Below are 16,055 nucleotides of genomic sequence, written 5' to 3'. Positions count from 1 at the left end.
GCCACACTCCCTCCTCGTGCGGACTGTCGCCCCACCCGCTGCGACGGACGGAGGGGGACGAGACCACCGCTGCCTCTTTGCGGAGGACGCGCGCGCGCCCAAAACACACACACCCAAACGTGCCGCCACACACACGCACAAATGCACGGCTTCTGCCAAATGCGCACTCGACGGTGGCCGGATTGGCAGCGTCTGATTGTGAAGTAGGGTGACGGTGATTACAGTGATTATAAGCCCTCCTCGTGAGTGCAATTGAGAGGACATGCGTCTGCTGAAAGGCTGCAGCTGACCATTTTGCAGCGTTAGACGCTTACCAAGGTCATAAACACTCAATGTCAGAATGATGTGTAATAGAAGTTAACAATATTAATGAACTTTCATAAGCGTGTTGAGCTAAAACAAGTGTGGCGTGTGTCCAATACATGCTGGTCTTGAGGGCTTAAAGGAAAAAAAAATTAAAAACAACCCAGAAAGCTAAAATGAGACTCTACAACAGTCACAAAGTACAATGTTGTGGTGTTGAAACAGAGTGTAACCCAGTCTGGGACCAAAGGGCATGTGGCTGGGCTACAAACAGGCTCTTAGAGAGCGGTGCTGAGAGCAGACTGTAGTGAACCCTCGTCTGAGCTGCGTCCCTTTGCACGATTCATATGTTATTACAGAGGACGTCAGGACGACTGGAGGGAGCCTGATATACGCCCTGCTTATCTGCTTTTGAAGTTTATGCTGCAGTCTTGGGGTGTGACTATGTTGGAGTGTCATTTCGTGGGAGAGATGGATATCATTTTGAACCGGCAGACATGGGCGGGGACACACACACACACACACCACACACGCACACAGTCATTTTTGTCGCACTGGGCATGTCTCTTTTAAACAATACTGTGTCCAGACAGGAGATGGGTACTTGAATATGGGGGGGGGGGGGGAGTAACTAGTAAAGAAAGAACATTTTTAAAAAAGATAAGAAAAACAAAAAAGTCATGGAAACACAATAAGAGAGAGAATATGAAAGGGAAGCAGTGTGTGTGTGTCTGTGTGTGTGTGTGTGTGTGTGTGTGTGTGTGTGTGTGTGTCACGTCAGGAAGCTACGACCCAAGCAGAAAGTATCCCAGTGGACACAGATATATTTCACACAGTAAAATAAAAGAGCTCAGGGTCACACACACACACACACATACACGTCCATTGTTGCCAAATTCATTAGTGTCACTCATGTCCCTAGCAGTCCAACACTGCTATTGTTGCACCTACAGACTGCTAATTATGTGCAGTAAAAGTGGAGGAGCGTCCCAGAAGGAAGGGCGGCGTGTTCCAGGCGACTCATGGTCAGCGTGTGCTGCACGCCGGCGAGACCCTCAGCCACCACGGATGAGATGCCACCACGAAATACACCCGTCACGAGCCCACCATGCTGACACCGACCACCCGGCCGTTAGAACAGCGCCTCCTAATTATGCCATGCAAATGCTCGGACTCATCTCCAGGAGAGCGCAAGCTCTGAGGCCAATCAGCGGCAGATGACGGCTGTCAAAGGGCAAGAGGTAGCAGTGCAACAGTCGTCACGTCAACATCTTGCATGGGATCAAACCCTGAGACTGACGTTCCCGCCACGTCCAGATCGGTGTTGCAGCAAGATCACAGAAGAAAAACGATGACTGGGGAATCTCCTAAACAATCTGGGCCTTTGTGCAAGAAGACTGCCTGCTCAGAATGTACTGTGTCACAAGACAGCTGGCTTAAGAAATCGCTGCTGTTTCAGGGATAATCTGATATCTTTGATATTGATAATCGTTGCAACAACACAGGCACGCATGGCTGACCTTAAAACTGGCACACGCTCGGAGTGAAAGTGGAAATTCCTTTGTGATATACGGCCACCGGCCTCCGCGGCTTATAAATATTCCTGCCGCTCCCGTGCTTCTGTGGTGATGGGAGCAGGCCCGAAGCCCGGGTCTGAAGCAAATATTTATCACAGCTCGTGAGGAGTTATATTACCCGCTGAGAAATGTGTCAACTGCATTAAATATTCCGCCTAGGAAAAAAAATAAAGAATGCGGGGAAAGGGGAGAAGGAGAGTAAGTGAAAGGGAAAAAGACAAGCGCGACGCAACTGTGACGGCCGCTCGTCCGGCGACACGCTAATTGAAGGCTCTCTTTCGTGTCTGGTTCCGTCTCCGCTTCTGCTCGGCGCAGGCCGGGGGGCCTGGATGGATCCTGTTTCTGTGCAGCGAAACGTGGACGCCAGGAGCGAGTCGCAAGTCGCTCTGCCCCACTGCGCTCCGTCAATGGCCTACTGTGACGTCCGGCACCCTGCTGCTCCGTAGCCCCCCACCCACGGAGCCAGGCTGTAAGGGAGCATTCAGCTTGTCTGCGCAACACAGCCACGGAGGCCCTCAGCTGGAAAACGCAACCTTGGCGTGCTGAACTGGCCTGGCCCTAGTAACATTTTGAGGCATTTTTCAATATTATTAGCTAAACATGCATCGGTGTATATAGTGTTATGATGCTGGTTAGTAACATGGCCTTTGAAATGTAATTCACGGCCTCGGCCAATCAGAATTCCTCAAGATCCATGTTATGGATTTTGTTTCAATATTTTTTTGATAAGATTTCTTCCAAAACTACCACCACAGCTGTGTTTACTTATGGAATGGAATCCATGCTTTGGTCTTGGTCTTAAAACCCACTCCAAACCACTAAACTCCTAAAAGGTTATGTCTTCACTTCCATTGAAGTTCTGTCTTCACTCACACTTGGCCTGTTTTCGGTGACACAGGCTTGACCCCCCCAGCATGCTCTGACACCACTCCGGTTAAAATATGCGAGCCTCTTTTCTAGTTCTCAACAACACGAGCGTCCTTCGCCTCTACACCAGGGTCACTGGTCTGTCAGTCAGGTGAGGGACGGCACAGGGTGTTTCCACTCCACACCAAAAGTAACAGACTTTATCTTTTGGCCTAGCAAGCGTGAAGCAAGCACTCATCCAGCGCCTGCTCATAATTCCTGCAGACCTTTCTTCTTATTATTCATGAAAGCAAGAAGGGTGAGCCACAGCACGGTGTCACAGAAATACAAAAATAGGGTCTTCTGATAAATGTTTTTTTTCCATGTACATTTCTATAGACGTCAACAGAGAATTTACATTTTTGCCTATTTGCATGACACGGATACATTAATAGAATATTTGTTTCCTAAGAAGCCCAGAAATTTCTGCAGTGTCAGCTAGGCAAAGCGGCGCATAACGGCCGGCTTCCGAAGCAGGAATAGAGCAAACATAAAACCGTAATGTCTCGTCACTATGCTAGCTGCTACGGTGCTGCGCCCAGGCTGGGGGGTTGGGGAGTCTTAACGGGCTGCCACAGGCACCTGTTTCCAGGAGCTTATGTGAGCGCTTCAGTGGAAAGTATTGACTTGACCCGAGGGTCAGCAGGCACCGTGACACCCAGGCACGAGGCACGCCGCTGATGTAGGAGGTCTGCCCACAGAATGTCAACACGCCAGAACTTGTTGGTTTGGTGACGAGAGGAATGAGATGGAGCGAATGGAAGAGGAGGTATATAAGAAAGAGAAAGGGTCAGGACATGTGCATGCACACACACACACACGCACACACACGCACAGTCATAGTAGTATGACTCACTGTACAAACATACATCAGCATTTATTCAGCACAGAATCTTAAGGCCAATATAGGATGTCAAGCTCCCACAATATACAAAGAATCACATTCACTTTCATCCCGTTTAATTCCAGATCTGCTTTGCTCTACAAAAGCCCCCAATATCATTCAGATACAATAATTATCAACATTAACAAAAAGAACGTTCAAACAGCCATGGAAAGCAAAAGAATGTTATAATAGTGGAAAATGTCTTACCTTATTTAAAAAGCTAATGTTCATTATCATGGCATCTTTTTTTGCCTTTGTAAAAGCTAACACAAAATAATTAGAAAGGTTTAGCAGAGGTTTTACTTAATCTGAAGAGTGTGGAATGAAAAGCTGGTACCCAGAACAGAACATCCATTCAACCAAAATTACTCTTAATTAGTAACAGAACGTTGTCTGGAATAAGCTGCAGATGACTTATCATTAAGACACAATGCCATTGTCGTTCCTCCCCGAGCTCTTGGACAGCAATCGGCCTCCCATCACAAAAAAAAACCCCCGCAAAAAAACAAACCCACCTCAAATCTTATTAAGGAAACTGAGCGACAGGGACCTGCATAAAGGAACTAATAAACGAAGTATTATCTGGCACAGGCATGAAAAAATACAATTAAAGCACACTAATGATTTACTAATGTTACCATTTAAGCTTCTCTTCCCTCTGTCCACTTTAATCTCGGAGAATCCCTTAATTGGGTGCGCGTTTAACGATGAATGATTCTCAAACTGTTACTCAAATTAGCTTAAACTTCCCGAGATGGTAAACTACAGTGGGTAGGCCTGCAGAATACACACAGACCCCTGAAATGTCCAAAAGATGCCAGACCTTGAGGAAACATAACTAAACAGTAGATAAAAGACAAACTGTCCCTGCCCTCTCACTCCTTCATCAGGAGGACTTAAAGTCCATGGGGGAAGAGTCAGTGCCCTGTTCAGAGCCAGACGTTTCCTGATTAGACAGAGACAGCTAGCACAACAAAGCTAGTACACTAATGCGATATTTGAATTATGTACGCACTGGGATTCTGCAATGGTTTTTTTTGTGTTTTGTTTTACACTACATAGTTCTCTCGGGAAATCCACAGTTCCCTACTCCAGGCAGTGAGGAGGAACTCATCAATTGTTGACCGGAAAGCTCTGCTAGGCCTGCCTGAGCGTTCTTCAACTGCTTGCCTAATGCGCCATATAAAACCTCTTATGTCACACAACCTTCAGATTCTTAACAATCTTTAAGGTTTAATGTCCTTATCATAATCCAACAGAATAAACAGCCAAAGACTGTATGTGACTCAGTCTTAAATCTTGACAGAACTAGGGGGAGGGTCCAATCATGGCAGCCCTGAGAACGCTAAGAGAAGAGTCACCCACGGCCTCTGGCACTGACATCATCTCCTTTGCCCAATTTTCCATGTTCATTGTTCTAAGGGGCTATCAGCCAGGCTGTCAAAGGCTTTGCGCCTGAAATCTGTACGGCGATGCAAGGCAGGTGGCCTTTGACCCTGCCTGCAACAGCGCCCATGAGGAACAGACGCTCCCAGTAAACACTGGGGAGGGACGTGCTTGAATAACTCTGGCCGGGGTGAGCCGAGAGCGCGGGGACGAACGGTAGCGTGCCGCCGGTTCCTACGAGAGTGGAAGAGGAGAGCAGCACAAGTCGGTGGCACGGATGCCACACGGATGACATGGAGGGCGTGCCGGCGTTCCTTTCACCATGCTGCTGTTTTAATGGCCATTCTCGGAGGTTTCACGCGCTGAGCGAGATGTGACGGTAACCCCCACGTCGCGCTGGAAAAGCCGGTGTCCTGGAGATTTCATCTGTCATTACCGGAAAACAAGCCTGCCACTTTCGACCAAGGGGCACTTATCTCCCAGTGCAAATGTGCCTCGCTTAATTGCATTATGGAGAGACATGTAGACGTTCTTAAATGTGCAAATCGCGAACTGCCATTAGTGGATGATTGCATATTCTCAGACGGGCTATCAGATCTGCACAGCTGCATTCCTGTGTAGCTCTTCATAACGATGACTAAACCTGGAGAGCGGTAGACAGGGAAAGTGGAGTGGAGAATAGGAATGAACAGGGAACCCAGGAGTGAAGAATAGGAATTCTTGTGAATGGGGAACGGGGAATGAACAGGGAAAAGGGAAGGCTGCAACATGCTCCCATCGCTCTATGAATTAATGCGTAACCTTGGAAGCATCTCATCACAATCCTGTAGAGTTGCTGTCTTCTGGTAAGACCCGTTTTGGACAACGACAGACAGATGGTGCCATATGGTGCATAATAAACTGAATTCTTCATGCTTTTTTCTGCATGAATTGGTAAGTGCGTTGAGTAGATTAGCGTGTACTGGCCCCTTTTTGGACCTTTTGTTAAGTAGGCTTTAGTTGATGGACAGCATGGGCCAAATCGCAGCGAAGACCAGAACTACCAACCCTGTGCCAGCAAATAGTCAGCACTGCTGAATGTGCACAGACTGGTCAGGACCAACTCAGGCCAGACGAGGAGGATGCACAGGGTTACTTACAGGTCCAATGAGCAGCACGGGTCTGGAGCTTCAGCGCTGTCGGATAAGAGAAGGTCACGAGATCGGAAGATTGGAAAAGCCAATACAGATACAGGTGGCTCCGAGTTTTGGTCCCGCCACACACCTCCCTCTCACGTACGTTACTGTGAACGTCTGTGAAATTCCTGAGCAAATACATGCAGGCTAGAGCAACACATTCCGCCAAGAAATAAACCAGAACTGGTGTTGGAGGTGTTGTGCGGGTGCCTTCGGTATATGCCTTACGCTGCCTTATCAAAGGTTTGCACAAACGCGACCTATGGGTCGGGAGTCGCGCGGCCGCGCCCCGCTGAACAGAGCAGCCGGACGCCATAGGAAGTGTGTTTGGGGTTGAGCGTACGTGATCCTAAAATGTACCTGTCGGAGAGAAAAATGCCCATCACGGCACAATGGAGTGAGTGGCCCTGCTAAGTGGATTGTTACAGAGAGTGAAGGGAAGATGACCATTCTCGATCTGGCACTGCTGTCAGATATACATCCGTTTCATTTAAGGAACATCCATTTTATGAACTCTATGAAATGCCGAAAGCCGGGGGGGGGGGGACTCAGAATATTCTGGTTACAATCAATGATGTTTGCATTTTCTCAGCTCCGCCACCACTGTGCTTCCTAATCAGCATGGATCCCTGCTGCTCCCTTGTTTACCACCAGCATACTGATATAAACTGGGGTTACGGATCAAATATTCCTCCCGCACAAACTCTCGGTGGAATCAATAAAGAAATGCAGGCAAATGTAGGCACCCGTTTGAAAATGAGCGGATTCACATGAGAGGAACCCTGATTGTCATTTCTCATTCTATAAATTGCGCGACGTATGCTGTTCTCCATCGCTCCCTCCCTCTGTTGCAGTCATTAATAATTTAAGTTAGCATTGCACTAGCAAAACGCCGCACCACACTGAAACACAGATACACCCAGACTCTCTCTCTCACACACACACACACACACACACACACACACAATAAGGTAGAAAACATGACTAGCTAGCTTGCGCGTGTGTGTTTCATGCATATTTCTTCATTTCGGCCTGCCAGCAGGTGGTCGTGACCGCGGCGGGCTGCCCCATCCTTTCTCCTGTGCTGTGCTTGAGGCTGCTCCGCCTTCCCAGAGTGGGCGTGATGGCCTGGCTTTGGGAGCCTCTCTAGCACTCTGTCCGGCAGCAGGTTGTTAATAAGGGCCCTGGGGGTGTGCTGCTCCCCGTATCATTACAGGTTTATTCTGTAAGCTGGCTGTCTTCGGGGAACACGCAGGTATGTGCTGGTACGCGTGGCACGCCTCTTGGCCATCGATCATCCGTGTAGGCCAAAGCGGAACTGAACGTCATCTCCCCCCAACTGGCAGCTGCTTTTGCAGCTCTCTCCGAGACGCCATGGCACGAAATTCAAAGGAAACCACGAGCGGGGCTAGTTCACGCGGCTGCGTCCACACGCATGGCGCACGAGCCGCAGACTTCGGCTCCTTTGACGGCGAACGGCTCGTCTTTGGAGCCGCTCGCGCTTTGAGGTTTCCATCGGCAACGTCTGATGGAGCGTTGAGTGTGCGGTGGGGCCTGTTTGAGGGCTGTGGCAGCAGATGGATTACTCCGGCTCCGACGGACGCTAGGCTTGGCTGAGGGATGGTGCGTAGATGGATGGAGATGGCACCGTCAGCATCCACCTGAAAATCCATAACCGACGGGCCTCTGTTGCCAGGCTCAGTTCCTCTTTGGCTAGACATGATGGGCAGACACGCACGTGCACACCCATGCTGTCTGACTCACTTTATTACCAGGATGAGGGATTGTGGGGCTCAATTTGCATCGATCATGGAACAGCGTACGCGCGCGTGTACGTGGGCGAGGCCATCTCGTCTTTACACACATACACACACAAACACGTACACGCTCACATGTGTGAGAGGATCGCACCCACAAACAAAAACCACACAAAAATGCACACTGGCACAATTCTGCACACGTGTACCACATAAATATACTAATCATTAATAAATATACTAAACGACCTCTCCACAGCCCCTCCAGCAGACCAACGCTAAAGGAGGGCTGACGGGCCACGGGCGAAGCCCTGCTACTCCATTACTCCTAAACCCCGCTGTCGGCCCGGGTCTTCATGGTAATGGCTTCCCCGCTTCTTGTGTGTGCACATGATGAGCTGAGGAAGCCTCTCCCTGGACTCGAGGTCCTTTTTGAATACTTTATAATTAGCGAGTGGTCTGAAAGGCCTGTCACGTGAGCCCGGTAATTGGAGCAGGGTTGTTTCCTTGGTGGTCCACTCGTGAAGGGAGCCCAGGTGTGGCAGCGGGGCGCTACGCCAGCTCCTACGTCCCTGCTGGTCCAGTCATCTGTCTTTACGCATTCAATGAAGCTCTCTGGTGCTCAGAGGAGAAACAACCAAAATAAGTATTTTGCTCGTCAGCAAAAGTAGTCGTTTCCAAATCCCTAATAACACCGCGCTACCCGTCTGAACTGGTCTCGCATGGCCCATGCCAGCTAAGCTTATGTGATTTTTCAAGAAGCCTTGCAACTGTCAAGTACCTCGACAGTTTTGGAGGGCACAAAGCACATTGCTCGCTGCTCTAAATATGGGAAGGAGTGCAAGACTCCCCTCCCATCTAGAAAGTGGAAGGCAGCATTCTCCATATTCCTCGCGGAGCAGCTGGAGGGTGAACTCTACCCCATGCTGCGGCTCCATAAGCTGGGTTTGCAATCGGGCACCACCTAAAGCTCTGCAGATTCCTACCTTTATATCATTACGCCGACCAGAGGCTCTTGATCCAGTCCTTGCTGAGCACAGCCAGGTCAGGGTTTTTGTTCTGTTTCAACTCACAACACACCTTAGCTAGGTAATCGATAGCTCTGCAGCCCTGACTTTGTGGTTTAGTCCCATCGGAAGATGGGGCAGAGTGAAAATCTGGACTGCTTGGGTGTGGCCGAGACCTGGATTGCGAGCCCCTTGAGCTGACAGCATGACTGCTAAATGTAGCAACCTTCAGTGAAGCCCATGACACAACCCAACTGTCACGTGTGAGCAACGCTTGAAACGGCGCAACATTAGAAACCTGCTTCAGCCTTTTAGATTTCATTTGCAGCTGAGGGTTTCATTTCCTGTGTTAAAAAAAAAAAAAAATCATTTAAACATTCAAATGAATCTTAATTTGACCACAAATGGAGATGTTCTTCCTACGGATATTAATCACCACGTTCCCTTATGGGTTCCTCCCCGGATTTCAATATTCCTGAGCCCATGTACGTATTCATTTGCATGGAAATGAGCGGAGGAAGGGAGAGCGCCATGTCGCTGCACGGATGAACGCAGAAAGCCCATGGCAGCAGCGTGAGGCGGAGCGTGGTCCGGAATAGAAAAGCCTCGTCCGACCTCCCGGCCATGCATCTGCACATGCACTCTCATGTGGTGACGAATTTAGGAGAATGTCATACGGGCTGTGACGTGACAGCATTCGGAGAGTTACTGGAGGTGGCGTTCCGGCCCAGGAGTCACAGGACACAGTGCTCTCTGCAGTAAGTCATGCACTGTTGCCAAAAAAAAGTGTCATCAGGTAACTCCTTGGTTAATCGGCTCACTTGACAACAAGTGGAATTAACGCTGCCCAGAATGACCAGCATGTAACAATTACCACCATGTAACATAAAAACTGTAAATATGTCATTTTACAAGATGGATCTGTACATTCTGTACATTGTGTATATAAACATAATATACATATATTGTACATACATTGTTAATATATTTTTGTACATATATAGAATATATATTTCTCTATGCACCCGTTTTCTTTTCCTCAGTTTGGACAGAGCACTCTCCACCATTTCACTGCGAGTTATACTGTGTATGACTGTGTATGTGACAAATAAACCAAACTTGAACTAGAATGAGTACAGTGCAATTGTGTTGTGCAATGCTCAATATGTGATTGAGATGTAACCGTAGTCTCATCACATGAGCTGTCGCTATAGCCCAAATCTAGATTCAGAGGTATGTGGTCTCAACCCACATCAGTAGACAGAGCAGGAGAGAGAGAAGTCATAGGACCTCTGTCAGACCCCACCTGCCTCTAACTAGGTCAGACTGAAGCCAGCCATTTTGGCTCCACGCTCTTCAATATGCAACCCAAAATAACCTTCAGTCAGTTTATTATTAAAAAAAAAAAAGCAGCAAGACAACTATTACGCAATTTCTTTCCATCCCCCAATAAACCAATTACCACTGGTCTAATGGTCTCTTTATGTAAATAAGTCGGAGGCGTGATTACATCTCCACTTCAGGCTGTGCGACAGTTTTCTGCACTCCTGTGGGATCCAAGTGTAATAGTGGGCTACAGCTCTACACCACCCTGTGATTATTGCACAAGCCGTTAACGTGGCGTGGCACGCGGCGCGTCGCATGCGCTCTCCGCGAATTTCATTCCGCCGCTTGTTTGACAGACTTCTTAGCGGGAGCACGAGCTCGGAGAGATCCGCTCGCTCTCCTGACGCAGACGCCCGTGAGGAGCACCCTCCCGCCACAGTCTCATACACCATTTAGTGGTTGATGCATGCGAATGCGAAGCCACCCTTTTCTGATGACAAAGAAGAGGCTGCAGTTTCACGGGGGGGAATAAAACGAACTGATACAATAAAAAACAAAAAGCCAAGTAGATGCCAGCGCGCTCTAAAAGGAGAGGGAGAGCGAGGCATGTGGTTCATGCTTGCGACTCTGGCTGGAAGCACGGCCGTTCCCTGCAGGTCTGCATTTGTGCAGTGATGGCATGACATGCAGGAGGGGCAAAGGTTTGCCCTCGTGGCAGGCACTTAAGAATCCTACGTAACGGGAGCTCTAAGTCAGTACATTTTGGCCCCCAGCAGCCGGAGCCTGTGGGTCAGCTGCCCGCATGAAGTGGCACAGAGCGGCTGCACATCCAAACGCAGTGCACGGTGGTCTCAACGGCTTTGCGTTTTCGGAAGTGGAGCTGGTGTGCGTGAACAGCGCTCCCGACAACAACTTTAGCTTAGATCCAGGATGCATCTCTGAGCAAAGAGGCCACGTCGTGGTGAGTGCGCACTGCCAGGCAAGGCGAGGATGCTCAAACACCGGTCACAGGCGCAGGATATTCGGCAGGGTAGCATTTGTTTTAATGACAGGCATGAAGGGCGGTTCATTACTGGACCGCATTTCTTCCAAAGAGACGAAGTGCTACTCATTGATTGCCCACTCCCATAAAACACGAGAATTAAACACATTTCCATTCTTCATAGCAGTTTATGTTGAAAGCAACCAAACCAGCCACTCATTTCCGTGGGACATGCATAATTGTAATCACAATTTCATAAAAATGACAGAAACGTGCGCTTACCTCCGTGTCTGGTGATAAAACGCTTGGTAACCAAAAGGTTCTTCTCCGGCTTCCAGTTCCCAAACGAATTTATTTGACAAGAACAAATTCGACTCCATCTCCACACACTAACCGTTACTTGGCTAAGTGCGCCGAGACGTAGTGCTGTACTGAGACTAGACATTATAAATTACGGAAAAAACCTTCCGGAAAAGCTGCTGAAGGAAACTGAACTGTAATAGTTTCAGTAAGCACGGTTACCGTTTTTTCCCCCTCGAAGGATGGCCCGTCGCGCGCCAGCCGGCTTGTCATGGACGGAACACGCGCGAAGAAGCATTCACATGAGTCAAAACATAAAACCATCACAGGGCTAACAACTCTTCATGTGACCTTTGCATCTGAATAGCGTCTGCTTCGACTCGCACTAAACGAACACGTTGCCACAAGAGACATGTATTATGACTCACTTTAGCGCCTTAATTTTGGATAGGATGGTTTTAGTCTATTTCATTCAGTCAGTGTTCTTAACATGCAGACAGTTCCCCCAAATGGTCTCTCAGTGCAGCGGTATAACAGCAAAAACATTTACAGTGCAATTCGTTTCCATTCCAAAGTAAGCATCCCTTGCGTGCCCCAAATAATTAAGGCTCTCTAATGAAAGGTGCACCTTGGCGCGCCGGGTTTTTGCCAAAAGCAAATGAGGTTCCTTCTAAATATGTTCAGGGAAGGCAAGAAGCCTGCTCTCTGCAAGTCCACCTGTATCTGCTCGCTACATCGATTCTACACCTTTGAACTATCTGGACAGATCAAGCAAGTTTGCTTAAAACCCATAAAGGTAAATGTCCAAAGTGACACACCGACCTGTAGCCTGGGCAAATTGTTGTCCAACCTCGCGGCAGTGTCGTGATCTCGTGCAGTCGCTGGACGAACGGGTATGACGAGGATGATGCGTTCATATGTAAGCTCTGAGCTCGCAACCGTGGACCGAACTGATATTTATATCAATCTCTCCGCTCCTGCTCTGGAGCGGGCGTGCACTGTTTACACCAGCTGAGGGAAAACACGCCTACCATCAGACGATTGGCTCGCAAATGTTTGCGCTTTGCAAGGATTCCGTTTACAGTACAGGTCGGACTCATGGGGATATCAGTTTTTAGGCATGGTTTTGAACAGATAATCAAATATTGCAGACGGATGGCACGCATCAGACATGCGCTTGCAAGAACGCTGCGCAAGGTGGTCTGGTGAAAATCCTACTCCCTTTCATTTAAAGACCACATCTTCAGGCAGTTAAATAGTATATTGATAGAATATTGTTTGGATGGTTTATTGCCAGTATAATTTCCTTTAGTCTTTCCTTTCTATACATCTTCTCTACTTTATCGAGTGTAAAGATGGCAAAACATTTCCGTTTTAGAAAAATACCACCTGTTTTTCCCCCCTTAGGAGTATCACAATTGTAAAGCCATGTGTCTCAACCACGTCTCCACTTCTGAGAGATTTTCCTAAAACAACGCGGTCCTTACATGTCACGCTGTTCGTTTCAGAGTTATACACTGACGGATTAGAGCAGGCTTGTCCCAGAAGCGAGCTCGTTTTTATTCGATAGGCTAATCGTTACATTTGTAGCCTGTATGATAATGTATTCTTTATTGCAGGCGAGAGTTAATTAAAGGAAAGCCTGAGCCCCGTGTGGGAATGCTTGGTACTATTTACGCTCTTATTACCTGATTACACGGTTAACGGGCTTGATCCACAGAGGTCGCTATTAACGCTATTGTAACCGAGCTGCTACTTAACTCTCAGCAAGCCTCTCCGGGGAGACTCGTCCGTTAAAGTCATCCACAACAAAACCTGCGGCATGGTCATTTCACTGAAGCCTAGACACCGTAGTTCCGCAGAAGACATATTATTTCACAAATTAAATAATATCGCATTTTGCATAGCCTATACAAGTGCGACGGGCGACGTATTGCTCGTCGGTGTTCTCCACCGTCCTTTACTCCGTCTCGCTAGAGCAGCGTCAGTAACTCCCGAGAACGGAGTCGGTTAATGAACAGTAACGCTTTATTGCCTGGCCAGCGCCTCTGCTCCAGGAATTAGCGCAGGAGTTAAACAGCTGCTTCGTATTTCCTTAATAAACCGGGGGGCGTAATAAATTGATTAGCTGTGAGAAATGCCAAGCATGCCAAAATGTCACTTTGCATAAAATTAGCAGCGCGCCACCACGAGCCTTTGAATTTCATTCGAATTTGAAGTTCGAATCTAGCTGACGTACTTTATTTCACCGGCGCGCGGCCATCACTATGAATAATACAATAACGCTCAAAGACATCTGCAATAAATCTAATCAGTTATGTTTGTTTGTTTGTTTGTTTGGGTGATTGTTTTTAAATTACTGCCATTGATCAGACACTGAAATTGCTGAGCAGCCTAATCTTTTTTTTTTTTTGACAAAATGCTTTCAACTTCTTAATTTAACAACTAGGCCCATTCTTTGAAAAATCTACCTGCTGAAATGTGTATTAGGATTCTCTGTCAGAGAGCTCATTCTAATTCATAACCTGAAATAGCAAAAATTGATATTCTCGGGGGGGAATTTTGTTTTTTCCCGGAAGATTCTTGGTATTCTGGCTGCGCCTCGAAATGCCTTTCCCCTCTTCTCCTTCCCCGTTTAATCGAACTCTCTTAACCCGTCCTGGTGCCACAATGCTCGAGTCAGAGTCGGATGGTGGGAGGGCGGTGGAGAAGTCCACTGAGGAAGTCCCTCACGTCAATGTTTTGCATCGGCGTGCTTATTAAACTAGCTAAGTGGGGAGCGTTTGTTTGTTTGCGCGCGTCGATCTGAATGCAACATCCCAGGCTGAGTTTCCTATAGATATTCGATGCCGGTAGAGCGAGCATCGCACTGAATGCTCGTTCTCTCGTTTAAGGCGGTCTTAGGATGCATTGGGAAACGGGACGCAGATCTAAATGGTTAAACACGAGATTGAGCAAGAGACCAACAAGAGGATCTAAACAAAAAGGAAACGAGCGGTTTAACCTGGCGCCCTGCACTCTGCAAAGGAGCCGGGCAGAGCGGGGAGCACGTAGGGTTTGCGCGACGATAAAAGTGGCGAGTGTCTCTCAACGAGAAGAACGCGAGTTTAACGGACTTTAACCGGCGGCGTCCGCTGCTCCAGCCAAACGAACGGCCTCTGACCGGCCACGCTTCCGTTCCCTTCAGATCATTCATCCCGCCGAAAGGTCACGGAACGTAAGAGGCCGCTTACGACGATAGCTCCCGGGATGTAGTAGGCCCTTGTCCTCTGCTGTACGTTATTTACGGTGGTTACTGCGGGTCACACATGCACTAGAAGTAGGGAAATCATCATAATGATTTGAGTTTGAAAACGTCAGGAATTCAGACGTTTAGGCAGAAAAAAACCCGCTACTTGAGTTGGAAGCACAGGTTAAAGGTCCTGAACTGGCATGGTTAGTGAATACAAAATTTTAGTAAATTTAGTAAGGAGGAGAAAAAGTCAGGCATGAAAGAGAGGTGTGTGTGTGTGTGTGTGTGTGTGTGTGTGTGAGAGAGAGAGAGAGAGAGAGAGAGAGAGAGAGAGAGCATTTTAAAAGGAATGAGTGCTGTTAAACTGTAATGGTAATTTACAATAAAATGGCAAGGGATGGTAAAGAAGAAACAAGTATGCCATCGAATTTTAGGAAATTAGCTCAGTTATTTTTCTATTTTAGAAAAATAACTGAGCTAATTTTCTAAAATTTATTGGCAAATTTGGCTCCTCTACCAGCAGTTGAAAAATTCTTCTGTAGTAAAGATAAGAACAGGATGTCTTGAACTGGCGATTCTGGGGTAATATAGCATGAAGCCTAGCATATCAATGAGTAATTACAGCCCACAAGTTCATGTGGAAAGACAATGCCACTGGACTATCAATAGCCCCATTAAGTCCAGCAAACACAAATAAGGCCTTTTATTTTATTATGAACGAGCTGACGGATTTTGGCGTTTTCAAGTGTTATTTGTCTAGTACCTGGCTAATATTGCAGGCCCGGAGGCGCAACGTTTGCCTCCCTTATCAAACCTTTCATACGCCAGACAGTGGCGAGTAAACGGATATGTGGAAATGTAGACTTCACGACTCCCCGGTGCAAATCAGGACGGCGGGGAAGACGCGAGGTCGCTGATCCGGCCGTGTCGCTATTCCAGTCATTCCGCCCTTCTTTCTACACACTTCCCAGGCCTCTCGTGTTTACCACGCAGGAAGCCCGAGACAGTCAGACTGATGGGCCCCGTTAAACGCCGACACGGGCACTTTCAGTCGCAGCATAATAAAACAAAAATATGCTACGTGCTGTGCGAGTTTTTGTCATCATTCTTCGAGGTAAAGGCGAACACAGCAGTGGGTGTAGCATCGTGTTGCTTTAATTCTGATTCGAGACGAGCACCGTGTCCGTTTATGAACACTTGCGTATCCCTGACATTTTG

General features: G+C 47.8%; 1 protein-coding gene across 2 annotated transcripts in view; it reads right to left on the bottom strand.

Annotated features, from left to right (window-relative positions):
• Nucleotides 1-12,546, bottom strand: part of cemip (cell migration inducing hyaluronidase 1) — a 65,351-nt gene extending 52,805 nt beyond the window's left edge. The window contains exon 1 of one of the 2 annotated variants that reach the window (XM_035523592.1): nt 12,428-12,546. The gene's annotated coding sequence lies outside the window, so the exon portion shown is untranslated. Of the gene's footprint in view, nt 1-11,827; nt 11,871-12,427 lie in introns of those variants that run through there. The other variant, XM_035523595.1, reaches the window with a different exon arrangement.
• Nucleotides 12,547-16,055: the final 3,509 nt, after the last annotated feature.

This window comes from Electrophorus electricus, chromosome 1 (genome assembly GCF_013358815.1).
Source record: "Electrophorus electricus isolate fEleEle1 chromosome 1, fEleEle1.pri, whole genome shotgun sequence".
Taxonomy (NCBI): domain Eukaryota; kingdom Metazoa; phylum Chordata; class Actinopteri; order Gymnotiformes; family Gymnotidae; genus Electrophorus; species Electrophorus electricus.
Note: the sequence above shows the minus strand (reverse complement) of the source record. Positions and strands in the feature narration are given on the sequence as shown.